Consider the following 6,003-nt stretch of genomic DNA (forward strand, 5'->3'; position numbering starts at 1 on the left):
GATGGGGGTGGGAAAGCTTCCTCCTCGTCCACACCACAGCCATCCTTGTCCCCGGCCACCCCACCCCCCACGGCTTTCATAATTGGGTGAAGGCACTCATTATTTCCCAACACCTGAGGGCCTGACTCAGAACAACCAGAGCCCAGGGGAGGAAGCTGCCGTCCTGCCGAGCAGAATGAGTGCGCCTTGAGCTTCCGACACCCCCAGAGTAAGCATGTGGACCGTCCTTGTCGAAGAGGAGGAGCAGGGAGTCTCAACAGGGGCCCAGCAGTCAAAGCTCAGCCATCCAGCGCCCCACCCCCACCCCCTGCCAGCTTCCTCTGATGCACAAATACAGCAAGGGCCACGGAAGGGACAAGAGGACAGGGAAGGCCTTGGTGAAAGAAGAGAACAAAAAGGGGGAACTCAGTAGCATGGGGGAGCTTCTGGAATGTTGAGGCATTGGGAAGGCGCCCAGACCCAGCTGTGTGCACCCCTCCTGGCCCCCAGCGCTTCTCACTTCCCGCACAGGAGTGAGGGTGCAAACAAGCTGTCGAGGGAGGTGTTAAAAAAACACCTTGTTTAAGGCCATGGGAAGTCCTGAATTCCCCTGTGGGTGATTTCCAATGAACTGAAATGAGTCTACATTTGAAATCTTATTTAATCCTCGTAAGTCTACAGAGTATTACAATCTAGGGGCAAGGGAATGAGGCTTAGAGAACCCCAAAGACTTGCCCAAGGTCACAGAGCTAACAAGTGGCAAACAGGAGGGTGAAACACACGTGACTTCCTCTGTAAGATGTTTCTGTACTACAGTGCCAGCCCAAGGCCACATTCATCCCAGAACAGGGTGGAGACGGCCTGTGGGAAAGGCCGCCCACGAGCGCCCACACTGAGGCAGGCCGAGCAGGGACAGGCAACGGCTCCATCAGGAAAGCGGGACTGGCGTCCTCCGCCTCAAGTCCCCCAGTGACCTGGAAAGACCACAGCTCCCTGGGAAACAAAGCCATTCTTGTATCAAATGTCCCCCTTCCCCCACCAAGGCCAGTGTCCAGTTTTCTGATCGTTTTAAAATGCGCTGTTGGCTCAGAGTCCCTGGATGGAAGCCCAGTTTCTATTTCTCAGGCTCGCTATCAGTCTGGAGGGGCCAGAGCTATTTCCACCACCTCCTCGACCTTCCTGGGATAGGAAGTGCTCTCGCTGGGATACGGCGGCCAAGCCGTTTCCACGGAGCCTGGTGAAACAAGCGCTCTAAAGCAATAGGCCTTGAGGCCGCCTCTGAGCTTCCAGAGCAGAAAGCACCTGAGGAAATGGAAACAACACGATGCTGTTCTTGGGAGATTTCTCAGAACAGGGACTGCATTTCTCCCTTCCCACTGGGGAGGCGCATGCGCAGTGTGGGCGCTTGCTATTAAGGAATCGGAATCGAAACCTCAAGGTGCCCTCCGCAGGTGCCATGCACTCCTCCCAGGTGCCGCGTGTGGTTTCTGGTGAAGCCAGGAAAAGAAAAGACGAAGGCAGCCTTGCGATGAGTTTCTTCTCCTAAAATAAACTCTTTATTAAAATAAAAGTATATGTATATAAATAAAAGCTATCTGGATTTGCATATAGATTTTTATTTGAAGTGCCCGTTGGCGTGCCCATCTAAACGAACGTAATCACACACACACCAATGACATTGTAATTAAATCTTACATTTTACTTACTGCTTTAAAAAACCAAGTCTTTTAGAAGCCTCTGATGTAAGTTGTCTTCAGATGCTACCGCACGCCAGCCATTTGCAGCGTAAGCCACCGGCAGCCTTCAAGACACCGATGGCCGACAAGGACCTCTCAGCCTGGCCTTTGCTTCCGGGCCCCAAAAGCTCCGACCCCCCTTCCCCAAACTCTCTAGTTTCACTCGTCCTCACCAGTTCCACAGCTGGCAAACAGGAGGAAATTTCAAGCTACTCTTCTTTCTAAAAATAAGGATTTGTTTTCTAGGGGGCAAACTCATTTTTGCTGTAGGAAGATGATCGTCAATCCTTTTCCCTAACTGCTGTTTTCCCCAGTTCCCTCTCCCCTGCCCCTCTCACGGCTAGGGCTCTGACATCCACGGAGATCTTTCATGACTGCAGGCTCATGCAGTTTTACTTACTTCTGCTCTACCCCTTATATATTTTTCTTTCTTTCTTTCTTTCTTTTTTTTTTAAGATTTAGTTTTAGAGAGAGGGGAAGGGAGGGAGAGAGGAAGAGAAACATTAATGCGTGGTTGCCTCGCATGCGCCCCCTACTGGGGACCTGCGCCACAATCTAGGCATGTGCCCTAACTGGGAATTGAACCAGCGACCCTTTGGCTCATGGGCCAGCCCTCAATCCACTGAGCCACACCAGCAAGGGCTGCCCTTACCCTTCTAAAGGGCCTTTTGTGAACACACACCATTCTTACTGACTGTAGTCTAAATCCCTGGTGCTGGTATCCACCTGCCACTCCATGTTTCCACATCTCCTCTCTGGAACAGTCCACTGAGCCCACCCACTGGGTGGGGTCTTCTCCACCTTGGGTCCCACAGTGGTTCTTGAGCCTGCAGATCAGGGAAATCAGCCCTGCAAAGACATCTATCTCCTTCTGCTGCTGCTTAACCTCATGGCCCTTGGAAATGCCTTGGAATGCCATGAGAACATTCAAGGAATGCTCCTGAGATTCCAAGACGAGGTAAGTGGAGTTTCAGGGAACAGCAAGTGGGAGCACTGGTGTCTTAGGAAGAGGAGCGTCTCTGGTTTCTGTTCCCAATGATGCAAGAGGAAAAGAGCTTCTGAGGACAGAAACTGAACATAGGGAGTCTTCCCCCGAAGGTCACCCCCCAAGACACGTTCAGATGGACCAAATTAAAGATACCACCTTTGCATGCTTGGTAAGAAAATTAAAAGGGCCAGGGTCTCGATGCCTGAGGACTAGAAGATATATCTGGGATGCTAATGAACAGTGCACTTGGAAGAAAGAGAGCTGTGGAGACAAAGATAAGGATCCAGGGCTTCTACCGAAGGCGTTTTACATAAGAGCCCCCATTTGACTTTTAATTAATAGTTCCTCTAGCTCTCCCGCCACCCAGGCCTTCACCAGTGGAACACAAATCTACAGAGAAAGAGAACAGAACTGCTGAGAGCTGCCCTACTGGATGCTAATTTCCGCTCCAGTAATTCATTCCCCCCGCCCCAACCCCAGGAGAGAAACACATTTTTAAGCAGAAGATACTCCTTAAGTGTTAAAATGGGCGATGTAGGTAAATAGTACTTTTAGGAAGTCTCAGACTAATAGATGGTTCTGGAATAGCTTAGTTCAGTAATTCCAACTTCAATCCCCTAGTGTGATTTCAACGTCTAAGCCTTCCCGCATTCCCTCCACCCAAGTCCACCCTCCCAGTCTTGCAAGATTCCTGAGAAGAAGCTGTGCCTCTCTTGAGGGGTGGACGTACTTTAAAATGTTAGTTTTCCCTGGGAACCTGAAATCTGCCTTCCCAAGTTCATGTTTCCCAGGAACCTTTGTCAGACCCTTACAGACAGGACTGTGACCTCTCTCACCTGACGCCAGCGCTCTGCAAGCCCCTTACATGAGGAGCAGAGCCTTCCGACACATTTGGGCTCCCCCCAGGTCTGGCACCTATTGAGACTCAGGATTCATCTCCCTGCCTCAATTCTTGGATGCAGGATCCTCAAGACCTGCTGTCTAACAAGAGAGGTGAACTTGTGGAGAAAGAACTGGAAGGGAAAACAGGCTATAGTTACACACACACACACACACATCCTTCCTTAAACTTTTAATTTGGAAAGATGTTCCTGGGGCCATGTCTGGTACAGAAAGAACCATGGGGATGCTCCAAACCAACAGTTTTCTGAAGCTATAATTAAGACAGCAGAAAAGTCAGGGTGGAGAGACCTAACCCACGGAGGTCGTACTTACCAGCCTTGGTGTGGGAACCTACTGTGGTATGCTGTGTGATGTGCATGCCACTGAAAAAAGTGGATAATGTCTCCCAAGAAAGCGCCTTCTCCAAAAGCCCCCGACGGCATCTGACTTGGAAAATCACTGCAGAGAGCAGCACTCACGGTTCATTGCTGGATTACGCAAAAGCCTGCATTTGAGTCATTTCACTGATGTCTTACCCTTCTTTTGCACGAGGGTAACTCAGAGACAGACTTTTCTGGAACACATACCTGGGCAAATATTTGCCGGCAGCTGGACCTTGCCTGTTTCCTCTGCTTTCTGGTGTTTTCCATCACGTGAGGCAGCTTTCCAATCTAACATATGTATAATTCTTTACAGTCCACGCAATCTGCCCATCAGACCCTTAAAACCTCACTGCGAGGTGGGTAGGCACAATCCGTGTTCCAGACGGAGGGGCAGGGCTTCACCCGGGCTTCACCCAGCTGATGACAGGGCGGCAGGGAGTGCGACCCGCCGCCCAACTGTCTGTGATGCATTGTGTGCATTCCGTCTTTTCCCCACCTTACAGACAGAACTGCTCCCAGCTCCCACTTTCCGTAGACTCGTAGGTCTGGGGGATGTGCTAGTGTCCTCAGGAAGTGTAAAGAAACACCCGAAGTGTCCAAAATGAAGGTACACTATCTGATGTCCATACAAGGTATCCCTTAAATGTGTTCGTGGGGTAAGCCAAAGCCTAACCTCCTTCTTGCCTCGCTCCGTGGCTGGGCTGGGAGTCTGCTTTTTCAGGACTCTGCGAAGGGACGCAGGGCTCATAGAGCCCAGTGAGGCTGGGCGGGAGCAGAGCCCCAGAGGCCTGGCTCAGCGGTGACCTTGCCCTCCCGGTTCCCACGGCCGCCAGGCTGGCCCTAGCTTGCCGGCCAGAGTACGCATGCGCACCCTGCCGCTCTTCGCTGGGGGCGGGGCCAGCCTTGCAGTAGGCTCCTCTTGCAAGCGCGCCTGGTTAACGCAGCTCCAGAATGCGAGGGGATTAGGATGGGCTTTGCACCCAGACAGTGGATTTGAGAGGCGCATGAGGTCATCCTGGAGTCTAGACTGCTAGAGCAGTGGTTCTGAGTGCTCGTTAAAATTCCAGATTCCTGCACCCCAGCGGCCTGGGTAAGACCCAAGAATCTGCATTCTTCATTCGTCCCCAGATAATACTGATCTAAGAAGTCCTCATTGGCTGGGCCCAACCTCTGGTTTCGAGAAACGTAAGACCTGGGAGCATGGACGTGCAGAAACGATTGGTCCTCCATGAACAAGTGGCAGAGCCTGGTGTAGAACCCAGACTGTGGGCCTGCACTACTTGCTTGCCCCTCCTGTTCCCTGTTCCCTTTCCTGCCCCATGTTCAGGGCACAGTGTGATCAGTACCAGCCAGGCCGGCAGGCAGTTCGTTCACACTGCGGGCCAACGGAAGAAGAAAGTCTTTCTCACCTCACCAAAGAACCCCACCCGGCTACTCCACATCAAAGCTCCCCAGCAGCACTGCCCCTCCGCCAGCGCTGCCTCGGGCTGCACCCTGGAGAAAGCTGAGCTCACACCCTGAGAGAACAATGGACGGGTTGGGTGTGTGTACCCACCCCCGCACACAGCCCTGTGTGTGTGCGCACGCACCATCGTGAAGGGCTGTCTGCACATGGTGTCAGAGGCATAACCTGACGAGAATGTAACATGCCCTTGTGTCCACATACATGTGCATGTGCAGCCTGACCCATCCGTGTGTCGGATTCTGGCTCACGTTTAGGCCTGTTCGGTAACAGGCAGTGACCCCAGTCTAGGACAGCTGGATCACGTGTGCTGACAGCCACTTTCAATGGGCCTGGATGGGAAAAGGGACACTCCCTTGCACACCCTCAATGAGAAACAGCTGGGGAAGCATCGAGGAGAAGCAGAACTGAGATCCCCAACCCTGTGCTCATGCACCCATCAGCAAGACCCCTCCCGCTGCCTTGCAAAAGCCCTCTGGGGGTAGCAGATGCTGGACCCCTACTTGCTGGTGGAGTTCCCCCTTCTCCCTGTAATTCCACCAGGCTTCTCAGAGCGGCCGTTCCCTCCCCTCC

The sequence above is a fragment of the Sturnira hondurensis genome, unplaced genomic scaffold (genome assembly GCF_014824575.4).
Source record: "Sturnira hondurensis isolate 20B ecotype Veracruz unplaced genomic scaffold, ASM1482457v3 Scaffold0024152, whole genome shotgun sequence".
In the NCBI taxonomy this organism is placed as follows: Eukaryota; Metazoa; Chordata; class Mammalia; order Chiroptera; family Phyllostomidae; genus Sturnira; species Sturnira hondurensis.